Source organism: Lepisma saccharinum, chromosome 19 (assembly GCF_977018435.1).
Source record: "Lepisma saccharinum chromosome 19, izLepSacc3.1, whole genome shotgun sequence".
NCBI classification, from domain to species: domain Eukaryota; kingdom Metazoa; phylum Arthropoda; class Insecta; order Zygentoma; family Lepismatidae; genus Lepisma; species Lepisma saccharinum.
This window is the reverse complement of record NC_139247.1, coordinates 51,971,701-51,986,914: the sequence shown is the minus strand read 5'-3', so window position 1 is coordinate 51,986,914 and position 15,214 is coordinate 51,971,701.

The window sequence follows — 15,214 nt, the reverse complement described above, 5'->3', positions numbered from 1 at the left end:
CTAATCTTTTGATCAGTTCCATGTCCCGGCAGGCAATTAATTATGCAGGCCTGGGAGATTTATATGCGTGCATGCATGAGATAAAATCTGCATTGTACCCTTTCAGGGAAAATTCCCCCCCTGTACATGCCTTCATGTTATTGACTCCAAGGGAAATTCTCAGTAATGAGAATATTGGCCCCTTGCATGTTGTCAGACAAGCCGGAGCATAATTCTGGTCTTGTCTTGTTGTGTTAATATAAACCCGAGCGGGACTTACAGAGAATATTCATTGCACAATTTCAAAGTCCAACTTTGAATTGTATTTAGCTGATATATAGCTCATAACTCCTGGGTTCTGATATTCAATATGTATTGCATGTGGACATAGTCCCATGGGTTATATGTTTTATAATCAAGGCTTTTGGGTTTAAGACCCCCCCCATGGAGAAGTGTTAACATTGTTGCCTTGTAAACAAGAGCTCTGGGTTTGAGTTCTGGTAAAATGTGAGGCCTCCCCTGATGGCAAAGTGTTAATATTGTTGCCTTGATTTTGTTTTGGCTACACTTAAAAACTAAGGCAAAAGCTCTTATGAGCATTTTGCTTACACAATAATATAATGTAATATATGCTTAAATACTTGTTGCTGTTATGTTAATATGCTACCTGGAATATGCTCAATATTTTAATTGGACACCAGCCTCAACTCATATATCTAATACTAAGACAATGTACAATGTAATATGCAGAAATTTTTCTAGAATTGCTCTGTGACTCTCTCATTTCTTACATCATAAACATATGATTTTTCACCTATGAGAATAACACTACATATGGTGTCATCAGGTAATGCCTCATGGAATTCACAGATAATTTTAATATTTGTCCTGTCATTAACCACAACTTGTTTCCTTTTTGAAGTGTTGATTACAAACATGGGTCTCTGTGTTTTGAATTCATCTGGTGTGTAATACATGTCAGTATTGCCAGTAGTAACCCTTTTGTATGATGTAAATGCCTCATATAATTTGAGGAAATCATCCTTGGACATGTCTAAATTATAATTTTCTCTAGGAAATACCTCATTTCTGCCATTTTTAAGATATATGTTCTTGATGTTGCAGTTATCAAATTTACTTGAATTTTTTTCCTGATTATTGTGTCTTCCAGTCTGAAACAGTACCACCACAAAATCCGGCATGTCATATTGTATACTGGAGAATGAATTTGTAGCATCAAACTCATAATAAGTACCAGCGGCAGGCTTCTGTACACATTGATATGTATAAAATTGTAGAGGAATCTGTGGATTTTTTATTATATCAGCTTTGTATTTAAGGGCATAACTGGCTTCATATTCAACAACTGGGATTCTTAGCTCCATAGTCTGAATAATGCACTTGCCCTCATCAGGTAGGGTATTAGGCAGAGCTTCCCCTGTAGAGTTTATTGCACTGTACCTCATCAAAGCATTATTATCATTGGCAGCTCTTCTAAATTTGATTCTTAAACCACCCTTCCACATAATATCTTTGTAATCTGAGAAGAATCCTGGCAACAGGCGCATAGGGAACAGCACTGTGTGGCTCTTGGATAATATTTTATCACCAGCCTCAAATCCACCTATTTTGTAGTATGATGCCTCGGTTTTGGACAATTTTAGTGTGGCCAAAGCTGTGGAGGTAATGCCGGGATAATCCACTCTGTTTATAACAACACCATGCTTTCTGATCTCAATTTCAGAGAACAGATGCGGCACAAAATTGTCCACCAATCTTATATTTGAATTTGCCGGATAATCTGTTCCATCGAGCTTTACAACATCAAATTTGATGTATAGATCTGCTCTGTGGGGGTGTATAAAGCCATCCCCTACATCAAGATCAACCTCAATCTCTGTGTTGGGTTGATTTAAATTTGCAAATGTCCTCCTGTTTTGGGGGAATGATTGTAGCTCATAACTCTCAATATTTTCCATTTTTTTTGTATGTATTTTTATTTAAATATTAATCTCTATGATTGCAGTTGTTGTGGCTCCAGCAAAATCAACTAATTCTTCTTTTTCATTAGTGACCATCAATTCAATATTATCTATTCTATTATGGCACACAGGAAAATATAATGTTGGGGATGGAGTGTAGATGATTGGCTCCATAAATTCAGAGTTAGGTTTGAATGTTGCAATGATGCCAGTTTGTTTGTGAGTGCCTATGCCATTTGATTTGGTGACCATACCCTCAGCCACATTACAGTGAATATTTAGAGTCTCTATGGCTAAGAATTTAGGTATATTAATAGCAGTGTGTTTGATGGCCGGTTCAAGTTTTGTGTTGTTCTCAAAGCCTAACAGCTCTCCTATAGTACCCAGATCCACTGTTTCTGTAGCAGATACAATCTCTACTCTGTGAGTGACAGAATTTTGAGTTAATACTATACCTCTGGGTAATTGAGCATTTAGAGTGGACAGATTATATTGCCCTGGAGTGATGACAATGTTTTGATCCCCTACTGCAATTTTGTTGTTGTGGTGTGTAATATTAGGGATCAAGTACATGCCATAAAATGCTATTGTTTTGGGATACACTATATCATCATGTAATTTGAGTTTCAATATTGAATTTTGGCTGGTGAGATGGAATACCCCCATGATGTTTCAGATACCACAAGGCTTTTTGAAAATCTTCAATTGATGGTTTATTTATTTGAGACATATATCTAAGAACAGATAAACACAAATGTCCACAATTAACATCTTTGAAGTTTTGAACACGGGCATTATTGTAATAAATATTAGCTGATTTTAAATATTTTACTAAATTTTCAGGTGGAACACCTCCAAATGAATCAAACACAAATGCCTCATCTTTTAAATATTTAAGATAACAAATCCAGTGAGTGCCCTGATTTTTGTACTTATCCAAATTAACAATGCCACACTCTTTGTTGAGTGGTTGTTCTGGTAAAGAATCAGACATGTACACACCTCTAAAATTTTTGATGCCCAGTGGCTTGATTAAAGCTTCAATATCTTGGTTTGTAAGCGGCTCTTGTTTTTTTTAAACTTATTCATGGCTCTCTTAACACCTTTGCCTTGTTTCTCCATGGCCAGGTTATGGCGCTTCAATTCATCTAATTCTGCCTTATTTTTCTTGGCATCTATTACTGTTTTTGCTATGGCAGCTGATCCCCCAGCCAAGCTCCCAATAGCCCCAAGTGCTGCTAAGATGGCCGGGATAGTAAATATGAAACCCCCTACATGTGATTTTTTCCTGGATTGTTGTAATTTTTTTAATTGGGGGGTACTAAGCAACAATTTCATACCATGGCCCTTTGCAAGACAAGAATTTTTTTTCTTCCGCTGCTTTTTGGTTAAAAGGCTATCAATAGTTTTAAGAGATTTAAGACCTGCATAAGGTATTTGATACATAACACCCTTGGCCTTCATTCTAGGTTTATTATATACATATTCACAGCCCCCACCCCAGTTTTTGTTTGGTGTTCATAGCTATGGTGGTTCCCAATGCTGCTATTTTTTCACTCAAAGAAGCATCTTTGCTTACAAATCTACCAAATGCAGCCTCTTCTAATTTCTTGTCTGCAACATGTCTCTTGTCAAGATCAGAATGTGTGTTGTATGCTATGTCATGGTCTCTACAAGCAGCATCTAGGGGATTAACACCAGGATCCCCTCTGTTTAATCTATGGTCCAATTTTGTGCCTGGACCACAATACTGATAGCCTGGAATATGTAGTTCAAATGGCAGCTTGTTTATAATGTCATTAACAAGCCCCCGACCCTCAGAAATATTCCAAAATTTAGGTGGTAGAGTATTAATAATTTTTATAAGATATCCAATCCCCTTAGTGTCATTCACTATAAAATTAGACAATTTGGTGCTTATCATGTCCATAATTCCAACTTTTTCATTGTAAAAATTGTGGTTGCCAGCATTTTCCTCCCCAGCTATCACCAATAACCTGTCTACAAGTTTCCTGACATCATCAACCCACACAAATTCTTTAGGCAGGGTGTTGTATTGTTTGATTCCACTGCCAGTCTTAATGTGTGACCATATGGGCTTGATTAAATTGTTGTATTTTGCTCCACTGCTAGACTTGACTCTTTTTTGTGTGGGATCATTGTTCTGGTATAGAGCATCTGATTTTATTAATATTTCTTTGTAGTGTTCATAATCTTGATCTGTATAGCTGCCAGGCCTTTTCCGAGTCATCAGTTCCCACAATCCAGGTGTGCCGGGATATTTAACAAAACCACCTCTTTGTCCAAGATGAGATTCTGAATATACAATTATATCATCTCCCATAAATGTTACTCTGAAATTGCCAATTCTATGTATGATGCTACCATCTCGCTCTGTGTCAGCATATAAGCCAAAGACCTCATCTTTGTTGTCTTTAGGTGTGCTTAAATATTTTTGAGCAAGAAGACCCAATTCAATAGGATCCTGAGTAGCTTCAATTCTTCGAGGAGGAACAGGACTAGGTGTATGAATACTGGAAAGTGGGGTGATTGGATAATCTAATATGTTCCTTGCAGCTACAGGTACAAGCTCTGTGATCAAATTTTGATTTTGCTCTGTAACAGTTTTGATATTTTTACCTAATTCACTAATAGCATCAATGATAGGCTGTTCTGTTTGTTTGTGTTGTTCATAAATTCCTCGGTTCTGTGATTTCCATCCCTTAAATCTTTTTACAAGATAATCTTTTAATTTAAGATCATCAATGATTGGCCTTTTCATGGTTATTTATATATGTTTCAATGTCTAGAAAATTGTTGATTTTATTTCTGTATTTGCCACTATTGGGTTTTCTTGTCATATCAATTGTGACAAACCCATAACTGTCCTGGTTCCAGCACCTACTGCAAAACTCAGAAAAATCATTGTAGCTCAAGTCCCCACCTACATATTCATCATGTATGTGTTTGAGGTTGGTATGATCTTGATGAAACACACATATAAAATTGCTGTTGTCTCGGATCAGCTGCTTCGGTATTTTTGAAAAAGTCTGTGCCAGGTAGAAGCAATCAATGTTTTTGTGTCGGCCCTGTGTAAAGAAATTTCTAACCTTGTTTTGATTATCCAGTATAATGTCATCAAACACAACAACAGAATTATCGAGACATTCATGAAGTGGCTTAACATCTGATTCAAAAGTGGCTATATCCAATCCATCATATAGCTTCATCAGCTGCTGATATTTTAATTGTTCCAAGCTCTTAGAGAAGATATACAAGTGCCTGTTTTTCCAGTCTAACCAGTTGGGTGCCAATAAAAAATTATCAATCATTAGTGTAGTTTTACCACAAGCTGATGGCCCAACAATAAGACATCTAATATTATCAGGTAGCAACTTGCCATTTCTCTTAATCTGCTGTTCAGGTTCTGGCAGCCTTTTTATAACATCCCAGGTGCTCATATTATTATTTTGTCTGCATCGATCCAGCTGTGTTCTGGAAGTCCTAGCCATTGGACAAATAACTTGTTGCCTTTTCTGCGGATGATTTTTTCTATGAGATATGTGTCAGGCTGTTTAGTTTTGGTGAGTTCTTCTTCATAGAACCTGCCTTTGAGAATTTCTCCTCGGTGATCTTTTATTATATATGTGTTAAGGGTCCCAGGTTTAATTTGAACCACTGTAAATAATTCAGTGCTCCAGTTTCTTGTAAAGCCTCTTTTGAATAAGTGCCTATATTTGCTGATTCTTACTTGATCACCCACCCTGTATTTGGCTTTTCTTGTTGTTGGCTTGTATCTAGGATAATAAACAGTACTGATCAATTTTTGCTCATCAGATGAAGTTACTTCAGAGGGTTTCATGTTGATTGTGGAATGGACCGAGTTGTTATATTTATGTAGAAGTTCTGGAAGAATATTAATCCATTTATAATTACCTTGGAGGGTAAATTGTTTATACATAAGATTTTTTAGGGTTTTGTTGAATCTCTCTGCAATTGAGGCCTTGAGATCACTGTAACTCGAATAATGTTTTATTGACTGGCTTTTAATAAATTGTTGGAACACAGAATTATAAAATTCTTTGCCATTATCTGTTTGCAAATAGCGCGGTGATCTTCCACTCTGATTGATGATTGTCCTGATGGCTTCTGTCACACATTTTCCAGTCTTGGATTTGAGTGGCACAGAAGCCATCAGGACAATCATCAATCAGAGTGGAAGATCACCGCGCTATTTGCAAACAGATAATGGCAAAGAATTTTATAATTCTGTGTTCCAACAATTTATTAAAAGCCAGTCAATAAAACATTATTCGAGTTACAGTGATCTCAAGGCCTCAATTGCAGAGAGATTCAACAAAACCCTAAAAAATCTTATGTATAAACAATTTACACTTCAAGGTAATTATAAATGGATTAATATTCTTCCAGAACTTCTACATAAATATAACAACTCGGTCCATTCCACAATCAACATGAAACCCTCTGAAGTAACTTCATCTGATGAGCAAAAATTGATCAGTACTGTTTATTATCCTAGATACAAGCCAACAACAAGAAAAGCCAAATACAGGGTGGGTGATCAAGTAAGAATCAGCAAATATAGGCACTTATTCAAAAGAGGCTTTACAAGAAACTGGAGCACTGAATTATTTACAGTGGTTCAAATTAAACCTGGGACCCTTAACACATATATAATAAAAGATCACCGAGGAGAAATTCTCAAAGGCAGGTTCTATGAAGAAGAACTCACCAAAACTAAACAGCCTGACACATATCTCATAGAAAAAATCATCCGCAGAAAAGGCAACAAGTTATTTGTCCAATGGCTAGGACTTCCAGAACACAGCTGGATCGATGCAGACAAAATAATAATATGAGCACCTGGGATGTTATAAAAAGGCTGCCAGAACCTGAACAGCAGATTAAGAGAAATGGCAAGTTGCTACCTGATAATATTAGATGTCTTATTGTTGGGCCATCAGCTTGTGGTAAAACTACACTAATGATTGATAATTTTTTATTGGCACCCAACTGGTTAGACTGGAAAAACAGGCACTTGTATATCTTCTCTAAGAGCTTGGAACAATTAAAATATCAGCAGCTGATGAAGCTATATGATGGATTGGATATAGCCACTTTTGAATCAGATGTTAAGCCACTTCATGAATGTCTCGATAATTCTGTTGTTGTGTTTGATGACATTATACTGGATAATCAAAACAAGGTTAGAAATTTCTTTACACAGGGCCGACACAAAAACATTGATTGCTTCTACCTGGCACAGACTTTTTCAAAAATACCGAAGCAGCTGATCCGAGACAACAGCAATTTTATATGTGTGTTTCATCAAGATCATACCAACCTCAAACACATACATGATGAATATGTAGGTGGGGACTTGAGCTACAATGATTTTTCTGAGTTTTGCAGTAGGTGCTGGAACCAGGACAGTTATGGGTTTGTTACAATTGATATGACAAGAAAACCCAATAGTGGCAAATACAGAAATAAAATCAACAATTTTCTAGACATTGAAACATATATAAATAACCATGAAAAGGCCAATCATTGATGATCTTAAATTAAAAGATTATCTTGTAAAAAGATTTAAGGGATGGAAATCACAGAACCGAGGAATTTATGAACAACACAAACAAACAGAACAGCCTATCATTGATGCTATTAGTGAATTAGGTAAAAATATCAAAACTGTTACAGAGCAAAATCAAAATTTGATCACAGAGCTTGTACCTGTAGCTGCAAGGAACATATTAGATTATCCAATCACCCCACTTTCCAGTATTCATACACCTAGTCCTGTTCCTCCTCGAAGAATTGAAGCTACTCAGGATCCTATTGAATTGGGTCTTCTTGCTCAAAAATATTTAAGCACACCTAAAGACAACAAAGATGAGGTCTTTGGCTTATATGCTGACACAGAGCGAGATGGTAGCATCATACATAGAATTGGCAATTTCAGAGTAACATTTATGGGAGATGATATAATTGTATATTCAGAATCTCATCTTGGACAAAGAGGTGGTTTTGTTAAATATCCCGGCACACCTGGATTGTGGGAACTGATGACTCGGAAAAGGCCTGGCAGCTATACAGATCAAGATTATGAACACTACAAAGAAATATTAATAAAATCAGATGCTCTATACCAGAACAATGATCCCACACAAAAAAGAGTCAAGTCTAGCAGTGGAGCAAAATACAACAATTTAATCAAGCCCATATGGTCACACATTAAGACTGGCAGTGGAATCAAACAATACAACACCCTGCCTAAAGAATTTGTGTGGGTTGATGATGTCAGGAAACTTGTAGACAGGTTATTGGTGATAGCTGGGGAGGAAAATGCTGGCAGCCACAATTTTTACAATGAAAAAGTTGGAATTATGGACATGATAAGCACCAAATTGTCTAATTTTATAGTGAATGACACTAAGGGGATTGGATATCTTATAAAAATTATTAATACTCTACCACCTAAATTTTGGAATATTTCTGAGGGTCGGGGGCTTGTTAATGACATTATAAACAAGCTGCCATTTGAACTACATATTCCAGGCTATCAGTATTGTGGTCCAGGCACAAAATTGGACCATAGATTAAACAGAGGGGATCCTGGTGTTAATCCCCTAGATGCTGCTTGTAGAGACCATGACATAGCATACAACACACATTCTGATCTTGACAAGAGACATGTTGCAGACAAGAAATTAGAAGAGGCTGCATTTGGTAGATTTGTAAGCAAAGATGCTTCTTTGAGTGAAAAAATAGCAGCATTGGGAACCACCATAGCTATGAACACCAAACAAAAACTGGGGTGGGGGCTGTGAATATGTATATAATAAACCTAGAATGAAGGCCAAGGGTGTTATGTATCAAATACCTTATGCAGGTCTTAAATCTCTTAAAACTATTGATAGCCTTTTAACCAAAAAGCAGCGGAAGAAAAAAAATTCTTGTCTTGCAAAGGGCCATGGTATGAAATTGTTGCTTAGTACCCCCCAATTAAAAAAATTACAACAATCCAGGAAAAAATCACATGTAGGGGGTTTCATATTTACTATCCCGGCCATCTTAGCAGCACTTGGGGCTATTGGGAGCTTGGCTGGGGGATCAGCTGCCATAGCAAAAACAGTAATAGATGCCAAGAAAAATAAGGCAGAATTAGATGAATTGAAGCGCCATAACCTGGCCATGGAGAAACAAGGCAAAGGTGTTAAGAGAGCCATGAATAAGTTTAAAAAAAACAAGAGCCGCTTACAAACCAAGATATTGAAGCTTTAATCAAGCCACTGGGCATCAAAAATTTTAGAGGTGTGTACATGTCTGATTCTTTACCAGAACAACCACTCAACAAAGAGTGTGGCATTGTTAATTTGGATAAGTACAAAAATCAGGGCACTCACTGGATTTGTTATCTTAAATATTTAAAAGATGAGGCATTTGTGTTTGATTCATTTGGAGGTGTTCCACCTGAAAATTTAGTAAAATATTTAAAATCAGCTAATATTTATTACAATAATGCCCGTGTTCAAAACTTCAAAGATGTTAATTGTGGACATTTGTGTTTATCTGTTCTTAGATATATGTCTCAAATAAATAAACCATCAATTGAAGATTTTCAAAAAGCCTTGTGGTATCTGAAACATCATGGGGGTATTCCATCTCACCAGCCAAAATTCAATATTGAAACTCAAATTACATGATGATATAGTGTATCCCAAAACAATAGCATTTTATGGCATGTACTTGATCCCTAATATTACACACCACAACAACAAAATTGCAGTAGGGGATCAAAACATTGTCATCACTCCAGGGCAATATAATCTGTCCACTCTAAATGCTCAATTACCCAGAGGTATAGTATTAACTCAAAATTCTGTCACTCACAGAGTAGAGATTGTATCTGCTACAGAAACAGTGGATCTGGGTACTATAGGAGAGCTGTTAGGCTTTGAGAACAACACAAAACTTGAACCGGCCATCAAACACACTGCTATTAATATACCTAAATTCTTAGCCATAGAGACTCTAAATATTCACTGTAATGTGGCTGAGGGTATGGTCACCAAATCAAATGGCATAGGCACTCACAAACAAACTGGCATCATTGCAACATTCAAACCTAACTCTGAATTTATGGAGCCAATCATCTACACTCCATCCCCAACATTATATTTTCCTGTGTGCCATAATAGAATAGATAATATTGAATTGATGGTCACTAATGAAAAAGAAGAATTAGTTGATTTTGCTGGAGCCACAACAACTGCAATCATAGAGATTAATATTTAAATAAAAATACATACAAAAAAAATGGAAAATATTGAGAGTTATGAGCTACAATCATTCCCCCCAAACAGGAGGACATTTGCAAATTTAAATCAACCCAACACAGAGATTGAGGTTGATCTTGATGTAGGGGATGGCTTTATACACCCCCACAGAGCAGATCTATACATCAAATTTGATGTTGTAAAGCTCGATGGAACAGATTATCCGGCAAATTCAAATATAAGATTGGTGGACAATTTTGTGCCGCATCTGTTCTCTGAAATTGAGATCAGAAAGCATGGTGTTGTTATAAACAGAGTGGATTATCCCGGCATTACCTCCACAGCTTTGGCCACACTAAAATTGTCCAAAACCGAGGCATCATACTACAAAATAGGTGGATTTGAGGCTGGTGATAAAATATTATCCAAGAGCCACACAGTGCTGTTCCCTATGCGCCTGTTGCCAGGATTCTTCTCAGATTACAAAGATATTATGTGGAAGGGTGGTTTAAGAATCAAATTTAGAAGAGCTGCCAATGATAATAATGCTTTGATGAGGTACAGTGCAATAAACTCTACAGGGGAAGCTCTGCCTAATACCCTACCTGATGAGGGCAAGTGCATTATTCAGACTATGGAGCTAAGAATCCCAGTTGTTGAATATGAAGCCAGTTATGCCCTTAAATACAAAGCTGATATAATAAAAAATCCACAGATTCCTCTACAATTTTATACATATCAATGTGTACAGAAGCCTGCCGCTGGTACTTATTATGAGTTTGATGCTACAAATTCATTCTCCAGTATACAATATGACATGCCGGATTTTGTGGTGGTACTGTTTCAGACTGGAAGACACAATAATCAGGAAAAAAATTCAAGTAAATTTGATAACTGCAACATCAAGAACATATATCTTAAAAATGGCAGAAATGAGGTATTTCCTAGAGAAAATTATAATTTAGACATGTCCAAGGATGATTTCCTCAAATTATATGAGGCATTTACATCATACAAAAGGGTTACTACTGGCAATACTGACATGTATTACACACCAGATGAATTCAAAACACAGAGACCCATGTTTGTAATCAACACTTCAAAAAGGAAACAAGTTGTGGTTAATGACAGGACAAATATTAAAATTATCTGTGAATTCCATGAGGCATTACCTGATGACACCATATGTAGTGTTATTCTCATAGGTGAAAAATCATATGTTTATGATGTAAGAAATGAGAGAGTCACAGAGCAATTCTAGAAAAATTTCTGCATATTACATTGTACATTGTCTTAGTATTAGATATATGAGTTGAGGCTGGTGTCCAATTAAAATATTGAGCATATTCCAGGTAACATATTAACATAACAGCAACAAGTATTTAAGCATATATTACATTATATTATTGTGTAAGCAAAATGCTCATAAGAGCTTTTGCCTTAGTTTTTAAGTGTAGCCAAAACAAAATCAAGGCAACAATATTAACACTTTGCCATCAGGGGAGGCCTCACATTTTACCAGAACTCAAACCCAGAGCTCTTGTTTACAAGGCAACAATGTTAACACTTCTCCATGGGGGGGTCTTAAACCCAAAAGCCTTGATTATAAAACATATAACCCATGGGACTATGTCCACATGCAATACATATTGAATATCAGAACCCAGGAGTTATGAGCTATATATCAGCTAAATACAATTCAAAGTTGGACTTTGAAATTGTGCAATGAATATTCTCTGTAAGTCCCGCTCGGGTTTATATTAACACAACAAGACAAGACCAGAATTGTGCTCCGGCTGGTCTGACAACATGCAAGGGGCCAATATTCTCATTACTGAGAATTTCCCTTGGAGTCAATAACATGAAGGCATGTACAGGGGGGGGGGGGATTTTCCCTGAAAGGGTACAATGTAGATTTTATCTCATGCATGCACGCATATAAATCTCCCAGGCCTGCATAATTAATTGCCTGCCGGGACATGGAACTGATCAAAAGATTAGAAAAAACATGCAAGCAATTAATTATGCTTGCCCGCTCTTGTCCTAATGTATTGATCGGGAAGTTTTGCTTGAGAATATAAATATTTTTCGCTTAATTTCAAGTGTATCTAAAACAATATTAAGAGGGGCATATTTTTGACAAGCTTATAGACAACAAACTGAGAGATTCAGCCTTTGTACACATGGCAGAATCAATCTGAGGGGGGAGGGAGGGGGGGCTTATTATTTCTACACTAGAATTCAAGATTCCTGGGATTTTGACAGAGAAACACACTATAAACAATAAAATCTTATAGGAACTTAGCTTAGTTTTAAGTATAGGCAAATCAGGCTGTTAAGAATTCTTTTTTTCTACACTAGAATTCAGAATTCTTAAAATTAAGAGCATATCACACTTGAAGAATTGGGGTATAAGCCCCTCTTAGCATTGTTTTAAGTATAGGCAAATCTGTCTGAGGGGGTTCTTCTTTTCTACACTAGAATTCAAAATTCTTAAAAATTCAGAGCATATCACACTTGAAGAATTGGGGTATAAGCCCCTCTTAGCATTGTTTTAAGTGTAAGCAAATCGGGTTGTTCAATCAAATAACCTTTTCTTTTCTACACTTGTAAGTGGGGTTTATAATATTGCAAATACTACTACTATCAGTATTAGATCGTAAATTTTCTGATAATATCAAGGAGTCAATTGTTGTGGAATACAATGACCAATCAATAAGGTTAGCTTTCCAGCGTCTAAGGAGAGGCGTATTTCGCGGGATCTGTACATTATACGTAAATCTTCCTTGAACATGTATGGGTAAGTGATCACTTCCACGCATATCCTCATCCACAAACCAGGTAAGTTGGGGGAAAATTTCATCAGACACTATGGTTAGATCTATCACAGAAGGATTATTTCCGGATCGAGGAATATGTGTTATGGAACCATCATTAAGTATGATATAATTATTATGTTTTATCCAGTCCACTAAAATCTGGCCTAAATGATCTGATCGTGAACCGCCCCACATTGGATGATGCCCGTTAAAATCTCCTACTCAAATATAAGGGCCTGGAATATTGTCCAGAATACCTTGAAAATCTTCTAGTTGTATTTTTTGAGATAACGAATTCGAAGGTATGTAAAAATTAATAATACTGAAATAAAAGTTTTGTATTTTTATGCGCACTGCTATGATTTCTACATGATATCTGTTTACTATATTAATTTTTGGGTATAAAAACAGAGTTTGGTGGGCCACACTCTCATGAATGTGTATGCTCACACCTCTTTCATTGTGTTGAAATGGCGGACCTATAGTATTATAATATTTTAGATTGTAATTCTCGTATTGCTTTCCTTTAGTCTCTTGTAAACAGAGAATTAAAGGATGGGATTCCTCAGTTAGTTTATTTAATTCGATTTTACGTGCGGAAAAACTATTTATATTCCACTGAATTAAAAATTCCATTCCCTACAATATACTATTAATTTTTTCCCCTTTGATTCCTGGATTTATGAAATTAAGTTTTGTAAAACAGTCAAGAGATTCCCTGTTAGCTCATGAATATGTTTAAGTAGTGGTTGTTGTCTTCTAAGTTCTGATATATTTATTAGTGCCGACCACAGCTCTGGCAAAGTTTGCATTAACGATTTATACAGTGCCTGAAGATTTTCCGCTGGAGGATTTGAAATGATCTGTCTATTTGATGATCTATGCTCATGTGGATGTTGCTCAATGTGATTGGATCCAGACTGGGGTTGCGCATTTCGTCCAATTGGGGGAGATGGCGTATTCTCCTCGTCTTCTGATAAACTGTCAAGTGATGAAGATTCATAAAATAGCTCTTTAGGTGGTTTTGGAGTTTCTCGTGTCCATATATTACTTCTACGTGAGTGCAGCCCATCTTTGCTCACACTCGTGTGATTTTTAAGTTTTCGCATTGAGGGTTGCGAGGATGTAACTATTTTAGGAGTTATTGACTCTCAAGTTGTCACAGATATTAATGGAGTTGCCATTGTACATTGGATGACCTCAGCGTGAGAGGGGAGCGGTGGAAATTGTTTAGCAGTTAATGGAGGTGCCAAAATGTCTCTTCTGGTTAGAGGTGGTTTATATGTCCCCAATATTTTTGCCTTAGCTTCAAAATAAGATAAGTTTTCCTCCGCCATCCGCGTCTGTATTTGCTGTTCTATTTGTCGTTGAGGGCAATCTGGGGATGTAGCTCTATGATTACCTCGACATATGACACAAATAGGAACTTCTGTGCAGGAATCTCCATGTTTTTCTTTTCCATAGTTGATGCAGATTGCATTTGAACGGCAGTTCTTAGTTTGATGCGCATAACGGAAACAGTTTTGACATTGTAAGACAGACCTCGTTCTAGGTCGGACCTCGAAAATTTCACTGTTTACTAGTATTCTTTCTGGTAAGACATTACCCTGAAAGGTTAGGCATATTAATTTTGTGCCCGATCCTGTGGCCGAGTGGTTAGCACATCGCGCTGCGACGCCAAGGGTCCCGGGTTCGAATCCCGGTCGGGCTTGGTTGTTTGTGAATGTCCATTCATCAATTTCATCATTTCATCACTCATCCCCATCTTCGCAAATTAGCCAAGAGGCACAAAACGCGAAGTAAAATAAACTAAATCAATCAATCAATCAATATTAATTTTGTGTCTCTCAGATCGAAAGAACCCGTATTATTCCATACTTTCTTCTGCATACGCCTCGCGCTGATGACTGGGATCGCCGATTGCACTCCATCCATAATGTCTTGTACACTGATATCTATGCCAACTCCGAAAATAAGACCGTCTCGCTGTACAAGAGCTTGAGGAATTCTAGCTCGAACCTGTAAATCTTTATGATACATTTCGTTTTGTGTGAAAGCATTTGCAGCTTTTGCATTTGGAAAAGTCACACGGACTCTATTTTTACCACACTGTTCGATCAATTCTATGTCTAGT